Below are 12559 nucleotides of genomic sequence, written 5' to 3'. Positions count from 1 at the left end.
CTTGCTTTGTGTCGTGGCTACTTCTGTGTGTCAGTCTCTCCCACCAGACTTGAAGAGTCAGGCTCAGAGATTGTGCTTTATTCATCTCCATATCCCTGAATGCAAGACCAGGCCGTGCGCATACAAATGCTTAGAACTTTTGTGTTTTATTTGGGAATTGTATTGAAAAACAATGTTAATGGAGCAGAAGTGCCAGCTCTGTGAACTACTTGCCACACTCCCTGAGCAGGTCGCTCAGAAAGACTGGGGATCACTCCCACTATGGCAGTGTGGGAATTGAGCCAGGCCTCCTCCAGTGGTCTGCTCCTACCATCTCCCTCCACTACTAAACCACCATAGCATTCCTCACTGGAGCCTTCCTTCCTAGGTGTGCTTCCGTTGCCTAGGGGCCCTGAGCAGGGCCACGGGAGTCCTGTGAGAGACTGGGGCAGCTCTGTCACTTACTGGGCAGATGTGCCAGACTTGCTTCTTCTTCAAATGACCTTCCCTGAGCTGTAGAAACTCTGATGTGTAATTTTATTTTTTTTAATTTTAACTTTAATTTTTTTGGGGGGCATAGAAGTGGGGTAGGTTAGAGGTACAAGGGGATAAGAGGATTCACCAGAGACAGAGTGGGGAGCAAAACAGGCAGATCCACTGAAATACACTGCTGAGGGGAGCAGTGGGCGAGACAGGAGAGGTCTGCTGTGCCATATGTGGGTTAGTTCCTTGGCCAGGGATGGAACTCAGGCCATAGCAGTGATAGCACTGAGACTTAATCCCTAGGCCACAAGGGAGACCCCTGACCTATAATTTTAGACTCCTAGCTTTGTCTTCCCAAGTGTTCTAAATTGACAGTAGAAATGGGGTACAACATTGAAGATTCTCTACACTCCCCTGCATCCCTTATTTGGCAGTCTCATCACAGAGAGCAAGACCAAGAAGGACTGCTACCTGGAAGGAGCATCTTTTGACTGAGGTGTAGACGTGGGTGGTGGGTGGAAACAGGGCTGTGTCAGCAAAGAGGGCTGGGAAATGGATGACTGGGTTGAAGCTGAGAGTCCCAGGTGAAGCATAAAGGGAGTGGAAGATGGAAATGATGAGTGGTGAAGAATGAAGTAGGGTGAGGAGGAGGAGGCAGGCTGAGGAAGGTGAGAAGGCGTGAGGAGGCATATGTATCCCTTGTGCTTCCTCATTGTAGCTGGAGTAAACTTTGGGGGAAGGCCCTGCTGAATTCCTGGCTGGTGATTGAAGACCACCTGCAAAAGGAGTGTAACCTCCATGCTGCTTAACTCAAAAAGGCAGAGAGGGAGAGGGGCAAGGTATACTGGCTGCCCACAGCTCCAGCCCAGAGGCTACATGCCCACATTTGCTTTCTGGCTCTTTGAGGGACTGTCAGTGGCCATGAGCAGACATTTGACTCCTTCTTAACTTTCCTTATCTATAAAATGGGGACATAAATAATAATGCCCTGTGAGTTTCCTGGGAAGAATAAACAGTAAGCACCCAATAAAAGATAATGAGTCTACAAGAACAAAATAGTATTCACCGGAAGGGAAGGGCGCAGTGAGGGCAGGTAAATTCGGTCAAAGTGGTCAAATCTGGGGATCGATGGAAAATAGACTTATGGGAACAAGCATAATGTAGTCTATACAGATGTTGACATAGGTCTGGACCCTTGAAATCTGTCTAGAGTTATAAACCTATAAAATGTTTCTTTAATTTAAAAAAATGATAAAGGCAATCAGTCTTATTAAAGGGTCTGCCCAAGCTACGCTCATCACAGTGCTGGGTTCTGCCACAGAAAAGCCAGCCCAGTCAGAGGGGCAGTGTTCACAGCAGCAAGTAATGCCTCTGGCCTCAGAACTCTCCAGCCTGAGTCCCCAGAGTGGGAACTCAAGTGCTGTCTGATGCAGCCCTCCTGCTAAAGAGGAGGAAATAGGCCCAATAGGAGTATGTGGCCTCACCTAGCCCTTTAGCTACGGCCACCTAGCTGAGGAACTACCCGACTGGGCCTTCTGAACTGCACCCAGGGCTGTGGCCAGGGCTTCCGAGCCATCCACAGAGGGAGCAGCAGGCTGTGAGAGCATCACAGTCACCATGCTCAGACTACAGGGCTGACAGCTCCATGGTCACAGAGGAACCCGCAGATCACCGATTATTGGCAAGTTGGCTCTCTTGTGAGAGGACAAATCCTAGACATTCGCACCCTGAACTTAACACATTTTTCTTTTTCCTGACCTGACCCTTATTTCCTTGTGGATGTTTTTCCTTGTTCTCTTTTCAGGCTGGGTTTTACTCCTGCTTCTCAGCTTAGGGCATGGGGATGTTCCCTTCTTGCCCTCCTCTTTTGCCTGCGCCAGAGCTATCAGAGATACACAGTGATTGAAACTGTTGATTCAGTTTGTTTATCCTCCTGCCATGATGCATCCTGGCTGAATCACCAATTTCAGGGCCGAGACTAAGCAGAGTCTGCTGTTTCCTCTGTTTCTCACCACGGACAAATGGCATCACAGAACTTTCTGGGGAGTCATCCCCAAGACAGAGGAGGACTAGACTCTGTCTCTGTATTTCCCAGCAGATAGGACCCATCATTGGGGTCATTGCAAGATAAGACTGACTTATCTGTCTAGACCCAAGTTAGAAGTTCCTCCGAAACCCCTTGGGGAACTGGTACAAGCAGTCTCTCTGGGATGACTCCTCCCTATAGTGCCGAATCAGTTGGAACCACAAGAATGAAGGAATGAAGACACTGCTATTTCTTAAGTGATGATAAAAGCATCATCTTGGGGGCCATTTCAACTGGACATTTTGTAAATGCCTTCCTATTTTACTAGATCTCTTAAGTTCTGTTGCCCGCCCTCATTTATTTTCCAGGGAAGCTGTGAAGCCGAAGTAATGTGCATGAATATTGCGTAACATTCTGTGGACGCATACAATATTGTAGAAATAATTTAATTGACGATCTGTAATGAAAAGAGCGCTGGGTAAGTCGCTGGGGTTGCAATTTCTCTATATATTTTTACATTGCCAAGGATAGTGCTGTTGACGTGAATAGGCCAGTATTGATTTCATTTAAAATTTTCAACATCTGAATGATGTGAGCAGTGGTCTGTGGGAAGGTACAGCAGAGTTGTCGGCATATCCCCTGCTAACAAAATACCATTTAAAAAGGATTTTTCTATTAGCACTCACAAAGAGAGGAGAGAATGAAAAGGGTTATGAGAAAGTTAAAATTTTCACTGACCAAAGAAATATGAAGTCACCGTCTTCATTTTGCTCTTAATTAATTGAGTTATTGGAGCTTATATGGTCCTGTGTAAAAAGAAAGCAGGCAGGGACCTTGAGATGTTGTATAGAACCACTTTGTTTTCTAAAGGCAGTGACTTCAATGACCCTGTGAGAGTTCCTGACGGCACTCAGACTCCCCCTAAAAAGGGATTTCAAATGTGACGGCGACTCCTTAATGCCGCCCTGTTAATGAGTTCCAATTCAGTGGCTGTAACTTACCATCATTTAACAACACTAGCACAAATTAGATTTGCAAACTTTCAGAGATGCCGTTTCTCATGGTGCCTGAGTCCACTCGATGGTTAATAAAAGTTTGAGGGGAGACAGACGTTGGGCAGGAGGCCAGCATGGCTTTTTAAAACAGCACCCCTATGATAAACTAGGGGCAGTGGCTTGGGTTCCCCTTCCAGGCAGCGAGGATGTGAGGTGTCTGTTTGCTAATCTTGGAGAGAGGTTACTAGTGAAAATGTGGACAATCTGCAGGGTGACAGCTCTTGTCTTCATCTCTTTGTTGGTCTGAAGTTAACCAGGACAGGCAGGGGGCCAGTGGCCATCAAGTCCCTGGGATGGTAAAAAGCCTCCTCTCAAGCACCTGTCACCTGTCTTTCTAATGACTGGGGCTAACTTCCAACTCGGGAGTAGCAAAGAGATTTGAAAGGAAAATACTGGAAGGGAACTTTCTGGAATCACTGGTGACATGTCTGGTATAGAAGAGCCATCTGAATGTAGTCTCATCCTGGCTAGAGATTCTTCCAGAAAACCAGCCACAACTGGGGTTTCTTCAGGTTGTACATGTTCTTTGTTTTTCAGCCAAGCAGAGGGGAATCTTCAACCCTGGGAGAGGAGCCTGGACAAAGAACTTGGCCCAGCACACAAAAGGAAATGGAGAGAACCCCCCCACCCCTGCCCAACCATGCTGCTCAGGCTTCAGTTCTGGCAGTAACACAGGGCAGAGGAGCACAGGAGGGAGAGGACGACATGGGCTCTGGTCTTCGCTGCAAGGACAATGGGAAAGCAAGAAAATGTTTTAAATCAACAGAGACGCTTAGTTCACAGATACACCCAGGTGTGTCCACTAAAAACAGCACCAATATTTTTAGTGACATTTTTAGTACATAATCTAGATTGTAAAACTATAAATCACTTCCATGGAACTCAATAAAGCTATTTTCACCTTGAATAGAAAGAAAATTCTGTAAACTTAAAAAAAAAAAAAAAAGACAACCAAAACTGAATGGCTTCTTATTGCCAACAAAGACTTTTAAAGAGGTCACTCGAGTGCTAGCCCATGGCTGGGTCCAGGGTTCTTCCAGACCGTGCTCTGTCCTAACTTTGATTGTCCTCCCTCTGAGGTGCAGAAGGGTAACAAAAGCAAAAAAACTGACCTTGGTGCCTCCTCAGGAAGCTTTCCACAAAATCACACCGAAAACTCACACCCTGGAAGGAAGCCACCCACAGCTTCAGGGCCTGCCACATTTCTGCAGTTCTGATGTTTCCACTGTCAAGGAGAAGTATTTGGGCTACCTATTGCCTCTGGAAAATCCCCTAAAGTGCTGGGAGATTGTTGTTAAACACAGGGGTGAAAGTGGAATAGTATTATATGACATGATATTTAGGGGTCCAGGAATTCTTCCTGGTTCAACACTCAGTCTCATTCTGAGGAGACACAGAGAATGAGATAAGAGGACATGAAATAGGATCTTGTACTTTATTACAAGCTGACACTGTGGCCTCTAGTTTTATTTTTTTCTCTTTCTTTTTTTAATTTTATATAATTTTTACATCATTTTTCATTTTTGCACAATGTATGCATTTTCATCCTGGTTATATTTCCCATACAATTCCCAACCCCTTATTTTGACCCTAATCCCTCCTCCTCTACCCTCCCCACTATAGTGTGTCTCTGGTTTATAGTTGCTTATTGGTTTTGATTTTTACTTTATTATAATTAGTCTTTTTCCTGGTCCCTTATTTAGGTTTTCTAAACTCCTGCTATGAGCAAGACCATCCGGTATTTTTCTTTTTCTTTCTGGCTTATTTCACTGAGCATGATCCCTTCTAGCTCCATCCATGTTGCTGCAAATTGCATGAGTTTATCTTTCTTGATTGCTGAGTAATATTCCATTGTGTCTATGTACCACAAAAATATGGAACACTTCATGAATTTGTATGTCATCCTTGCGCAGGGACCATGCTAATCTTCTTTGTATTGTTCCAATTTTAGTATAAGTTCTGCTGAAGTGAGCACTAGCTTAAAAAAGAGAAATCTGAAGTGTGGGACTGGGTCACATAGAAGGTTGACGCTCCCCAATCTGTCTAGGTCCAAGTAGTCTCAGAATGCAGTGAGCTGTGAGTTTTGCTTTGTCCTCCCTCAGGCCCCTAGGCTCCTGTTTGGGGCTTAGGGATCCAAAGCTACAAAGGCTGATTCTCAGAACAGTGGGAAAATACAAGAGGACTAGAATCACAATGCAAGTTATATCGGGAGAGCAGGGAGCCTGCTCACGGTGTCTTGAGCATTAGCCCTGAGCCTGGCAGCCTCCTGGGAAGCAGAGAGAGCATTTAAGGAGAGGGAGAAGGAGAGGATGAGAGAGGTGGCTGTTGCCCAGACACACCACACCTTGCTACACGACTGGAGAACACACCATCTTACATAAATGTTTATTTTTTTTTAATTAAAAAACACACCATCCATTGGACCCACCTTTTCTCCCAACCCTTACCTCCTTTTTTTTTTTTTAAGATTTATTTATTTATACATACAAGAGCTGGGGTGAAAACCAGAGATACGGGGGGTGAGAGGATTCACCAGAGACAGAGTGGGAACAGAACAGGCAGATTGGCTGAAATACACTGCTGAGGGGAGCAGTGGGAGAGACAGGAGAGGTCTGATGTGCAATTTGGGCCACCTCCCTGGCTGGGGATCGAACTCATGCTGCAGTGGCTGAGGACAGTTCAAAGTGCTTTGTCTTAACCCCTTGTGTCACCAGGGAGGCCCCCAATCCTTACCCTCTTTTCCTCTGGCAACCTCAGTTCTATGATCAGAGTCTACTGCTTTATTTCATTCTGTTTCGTTCATTGTACCTACTGTGTTTCCCTATATTCCACATGTTGATGAAATTATCCAATTTTTGTCTTTCTTCTGATTAATTTCTCCTCCCATATTCCCCTTGAGTTCCTCCCATAGCAAACTTTCATCTTTTTTAGCTTAATAGTATTCCACTGTGTACATACACTGTATCTTCTTTATCTAAGTATCTATCATTGGTCACCGAGGTTGGTTCCAAATCTTAGCTATTGTAAATAATGCTGCAGTAAACATCATAGTGCTTATAACTCTTTGAGTTAATAATTTCATATCCTTTGGATAAATACCCAGAGGTGGGGTTTCTGGATCATATGGTATCTCTATTTTTAATTTTTTGAGGAAGTTCCACACTGTTTTTCAAAATAGTTCCACCAATTTGCACACCCACAAAGAGTTTATGAGAATTCCATTTTCTCCACATTCTTACCAAGATATGTTGTTATTAGACTTTTTGATTCAAACCACTCTTTTGTGTGATGATATCTCATTGTGGTTTTGATTTATATCTCTCTAATAATAAGTGACGATAAACGTTTATTTGTGCCTGTTGGCCATGTCCTCTGAGTAGTGTCTAATAATATCTTCTGCCCATTTTTTAATTGGGCTGTTTGGTTTTTGTTGTTGTTGAATTGCACGAGTTCTTTATATACTTTGGATATGAGCCCCTTATCGGTTATATGATGTACAAATATCTTCTCCCATTCAGTGAGGTTTTTACTGTGACATTTTCTTTCACCCTATAGAACTTTTGAATTTTTTGTATTTAGTTTGATACCTGAATTTTTTAACCCCTTGAAATCAGAAAAATGAGATCCAGTATCCTGTATCTGACTCAGCACTCTTGTCCTAAACTCAATACACACATTGTCCCATTAGCCTGGGTTCCACATTAGCCAGGGCAGTTCATCATCGTCAGTGCATTCTGAGTGTGGGGTGGCATGTTTAAGGTGATCTGGGGGTGAATCACTTCATGTAGTGATTCTGCTTAAAATTCTCTTTCAATCTTTCTAATTAATTCAGCAGACTATCTTAATTGCTATGTGTCTTTAACACCTTTTAAATAGTTTATTTATTCTCTCTAATAGAGAGTAGGTTTTATCCTCAGAGCCTTCAGCTGACCATGGTATATAGAAATAATTTAAGAACATGTTTTTACTTTCATCTGTTAGTAAATTCCTTTTACTGAGGATGATAAGATTGTTCTTCTATGTTAATCATCATCAAAAATTATATAATTAAGTGTTTAAAGTATATCAGCCCATTTAATCCTTGAAGCAACCCTTTAAGATAGAATTATTTTATCAGTATTATTGTTTTTATTATTATATATGCAAGAATGGAGGCAAAGAAAGCATAAATAGCTGGCCCAAGTTCATCCGGTTAGCAAGTGGTGAAGCCAGGATCCTAATCTAGGCATCTGACTCAAGAGGGGTGCTGGGGTTTGGGTTAATCATGTGTCCTCCTGACCCTTCAATCACTTAGCAGAAGATGAGCTCTAGGCCCAGAATCAGAGCTCTGGTTAGGTCCCGTCTGGCCACATGCCAGCCATAAGAGCATGGTCAAATCATTCTCTCTGAGCTCCTGGATCCTTGTCTTTAACATGTAAGCTAATAGAACATCTGTCTTGCTGGGCTTTCGAAAAGATGAGTATAACCTTGACAAATAATAGAAATGAATACATTTCTCTAAATAGAAGAAGACACTTGATATCTGCAAACAGAGGACTTCGTTTGCATAGGAGCTCCTTCACTTACCATCACAAGACATTGAAGGAGACCCCATTGGGAGTCCCACTTGAAATATCTATGAAACAGGAATGAAAAGAGTACTGATCTCAAAGAGATTTGTTCTATATGTTGTTCAAGAATCTCTAAGATCAGTAAGCTGTATCCTTGAGTGAATTCTTTTTGGAGGTGAAACTGAACAGTGTCCTATCAGTGATTTTGAAAATCTCCACATTTGAAAAATACTTTTATATTACACTTGTAAGTCATATTTTATTATAGAGAAGTACTAAATACAGTAAACAAAAGGATCCTCATTAATACCGCAATCTATATTTTTCTCACACAGTCACATGCAAATATTATATTTTCAAAAATGAAAATGAGAGCATATTACACCTACTGTCATTTTCCTTTTCCACTTAGATCACCTCTATTTTCTCTTGAGGTCCATGTCTCTTCCCAAGAGGTAAACCTGCATGTTTCCTATTGGGAGACATTGAGGTTTCCAGCGGCAGAGTCTGGCTTCCCTGGTTCTGAAGATTGTAAATGAAGGGTCTTATGATAGCTGTCAAGAGCCATTAGTGTAACAAGATATCACTCCAAAGTCAGGAAGAAAATCCTTTTGTCTACATGGAGTTTGATCCTTTGTCTATTTGGGATCTCATCAAAGGGGAGGTTTGAAATAGTCTTTCTTATTTTCCACATAAAACTTAGAAAATTGTTTGATTTAAAATGCAACTCTTCTCCCCTTTTCCATTCCAATGTTTAAAAAGTGTTAAAACTAGTGGAGTAACAAAATGCAATGTAGTAATAATGTCTTAGGGAGACAAAAATGCCTCCTGGTAAAGAAATAAAGATATAGCTATATTGGATGACAACAGAAAAGAGGAATTGATGTTGCTTCTGGTCTCAATCAAACTGATCTTATCTAATTTTGAAAGTTAAGCAGTTTTGAATTTTGAAATTGTTCTAATGGGGAACCAGCAGAGACATTATGTTATTCTAAGCAAGTTCTGTTATGACAACAACATGGATCTTTTAAGATTTTTTTTTTTGGTCTTCTATTTTGAAAGTTTTTCACATATTGTCATCTTGCCTGGTGGCCAAACCCTAGTGTTCTGTGGCTCTGTGGAAACACAGGCTCACCTCCTGCTCCTGGTACCCCAGTCCCTCCAGTTTTAATGAATGCCATACAATAAAATTCCTCCTCTGCAGCCAAACCACCATCGGCTGTAATCTTGTCAGCTCTCATAAGCCAAACAGAAACACACACTTTTGTTGTTTTTCAATCGCCTGCATCTGCTATTTAATTTCCAGAAGAACCTCATCTTGCTGTGTTCCTTTCCTTCCTTCTGTTTATTTCCTTTTCATATTTTTTCCAAAGAAGACCATAGATAACAAGCTATGCAAATCAAATACTGAAGGTTCTAATGGCAGATGCCTCAGTTCAGGACAAGCTAAGATGGCTTTCCTAATCACAATAGGGGAAGAGTGAAGAACTCAAGAAGCTATACTGGGGTGGTGTAACTGAGAGGGACCCTGCTTTTAACTAGATCAGCCTTTGAAAACAGGGCACGTGGAGTGGGCTGCATTGCTTCGATGTGTCAGGTGTGGAGTTTAATGCTATTCTTCTTTTTGGAGTGTGCAAAGGATTGTGCAGCATCAGCTGCTGTGTTTGTCAAGAACCTCAATTTCAGGTTGAAAGTGGGCATTCTTACATGCAAGTGCCTCTACCTCTGGACCACATCTTCACCTACCTGACTTTTCTTCTTTTTTTTAGAAATGAGAATCAAGTGTGCATTCAAGTCACCACCATTGCCGTAACCATCGCCAACTCTGCAAGCCCAAATTCTGCTGGCAGTGAGCAGACTTCCCTCCCACAGCCAGCAGCATCCCCCAAGTGAGAAACAACAAGTCTATGTGCTCTTTATGCTGTTGGTATTATAATGGTACGTTGTTTCTCAGTACCCTGCAAACATTTTTGGTATTTTAGTGCTGGGGTTTGGGTTTTTTTCTTCTTCTTTTTTTTATATTACTAAATACAAATTATATGTACTGTGATAAAGTAATGGAAAGAAACTGTGTTTCTCTCAAGCTAGTAGAGGTAAGATTGCTGCTGAAAACCTTTAACTCCAAATTCTTTGGCTTTCATGTAAATGGAATTTCCACTCTAATGCAGCATTAATGGGGTTTTGCACTGAATTGCCTTTTGGGGTTTGATTTGCCTTTTAGAGAAGCTGGTGTTTGACTGCATGTTCAAACACAGCATGTATTCTTATGAGCGATGTGAGATTCAAATAAACACAACGAGAGCGTTCATTTTGATGACCTCCCCATCACACATTCAAATAAACACAAATGTTCTCAAATGTATAAAAGCAGCTGTGTTTATGTCAACGTGCAAAGCACCAGATATATACATTCAGATTCACTCGTCTATCTGGAACCATGTACCTCCGCTCATCGTTAAAAATTTAGTGGAAAATCATGCACAGGGCATGTGTAATGTGCAATTTTCAACCATACACACATCTCTAAACAAATTTTCTTCAAGCATGTTACTGACATTTGTTCTAATTGAGGATGAAGTCTGGAGAAACTTTGAAGTTTTTGAAAACAAAACAAAGCAAAATGCAAGTTGCTACCAGAGGGCACTGGCGCAGTCTGGAGCTCGCCCGCGAGCATGGGTGAGTCACCTACCCTCCTATTCAGACCAGCCTTCTTGCCTTTTACTTCTCCTCCCCCTCCCCCCTAAGTTTCCCATCCTTTCCCTCTCCTCTTCTCCCCCTGCTTTCCTTCCTTCTTTTTTAAGGTTAAGCAAAACCAGAAAAAGTTTTTTTTTTCCTCTCCTTTCCCTCCCCTTCCTTCTTATTTCCTTCCTTCCTAGCAACGCCATTCCAAATGCCAGCCCAAGAGAGATTTTCCCCCTTCTTCGCTTTAAATATCATAAGTGTGAGACACAACAAATCTTTTCTTCAGAACCTTCGCTGGAACAGCTCGGGCATTAATGCTGGGTTAAGCTGTACTTTCTGTATAAGAACCAACGTTGGCTTTATATGTCAGACTAAAATAACACTTTCATCTTCTATTTCTCTACTTATAAGAACAGTTTGCAGGTCTCCAGGAAAATCCCCAGTCTCCATTTTGCTGGCAGACAGTAGTAAATAGAGTAAAAATAACACCTAAAGTTGATTGAGATCTAACAGGGACTGTTTTAAACATTTTGAATATTTTATCTTATTTAATTCTCAGCTACCCTCTGAGATAGGTATGCCATGATTCTCATTTCACTCCTAAGGGAGGGCAAAGAAGTCTCTTTCTCCAGATTGCAGGCTCAATAGTGAACCACGTGGACATGTAGGTTCCAGGCCTCCTGGCTCTTAAGAGAAGCTGTAAATCCACATATTTACAAGTGATATCCTGATATTTAAATATGAGTCAACAAGTCAAAATTTTAAGAAACTCTGTCAGTTAGATAAAACACATCTGGCAGCTGGATTAAGCCCTGTGCTGCTAGTTTGCCTCCTGATATTAAAGGAAACCATCCCGAGTTTTTAAGTGTTAGAAAAATGTGCTGTTAATAATGTATCAGATGAGTAGATAGGAAGGAGGATTTGGTGGCAGAGAGCTCATATTCACTGCTGAATTCTATGCATTCCCTGGTAAATGACCTTGAGCAGTTCCCTTCTGCTCTCTGAGCCTCAGTTTCCCTGACCTGCAAAATAGAGCTAATTGCAGCTTTCTGAATGCTATTGAGAGAATCATGCATCCTCACAACTCTTATGTAATATGTGTATTAAAGCATTTTGTAAACTCTAAGCATCACGTAATTAGAAACTATTGTTGCCATCATCCTTTCACATCTGAATATGAACAGAAGGACACGTGCTTTTCCTTGGGGTTGGGCTCAGTGCCTGCAATGTTTCTGCCAACAAAGGCATTGCCCACCTCCTACAGATGAGGGCCCTGAGCTGCAGAGAGCATATGGATATTGTTCCAGGGTGCAAACCTAGTAAGAGGAGCGATTGAAATTCACCTAGATCTGTTCAACTCCAAAACCTATGTCCCTTCCTCCTCTATTGACAGCACATAATATATTAAGCTTCTATCAGGCATTCCAATTTTAGTGAGAACCAGTTTATAAGATGTCAAAGTGACAGCTTAGGGTCCTGCTAGAATAAAGCTTAAGGTCAGTAGCTATTGACAAGGAAGGGAGGATGAGCACAGTCGAGGGAGTGCAGGCAAGGACAGAGATGGCTGGGCCCACAGTGGTCACATCTTGGCTCCAGGCTCGAGGATGCTGGATACCTAAGAGAAAAGAGAGCTCAAACAGGCCTGCCCCCTCCCCCCCCCCCCCCCCCCCCCGGAGGAAGTCACCTTGGGGATCTTGGGGATCAGACTGCCCTGCCCTCTACCCTACCCTGCAGTCTGCCCTCAGTGTTTGGCTGAGCTGTAGAGGCCTGGCCTGTTGGAATCA

The 12559-nt window shown here is 42.4% G+C and overlaps 1 non-coding gene across 1 annotated transcript; it reads right to left on the bottom strand.

The window, feature by feature from the left end:
* Window positions 1-5411: 5411 nt before the first annotated feature.
* On the bottom strand, window positions 5412-5518 carry LOC119237409 (U6 spliceosomal RNA). Its single transcript, XR_005123334.1, has one exon. It is a non-coding gene; the product is annotated as a U6 spliceosomal RNA (small nuclear RNA).
* Between the last annotated feature and the right edge of the window lie 7041 nt (window positions 5519-12559).

Source organism: Talpa occidentalis, unplaced genomic scaffold (assembly GCF_014898055.3).
Source record: "Talpa occidentalis isolate TD23 unplaced genomic scaffold, MPIMG_talOcc4v2.1 talOcc4.9, whole genome shotgun sequence".
In the NCBI taxonomy this organism is placed as follows: Eukaryota; Metazoa; Chordata; class Mammalia; order Eulipotyphla; family Talpidae; genus Talpa; species Talpa occidentalis.
Note: the sequence above shows the minus strand (reverse complement) of the source record. Positions and strands in the feature narration are given on the sequence as shown.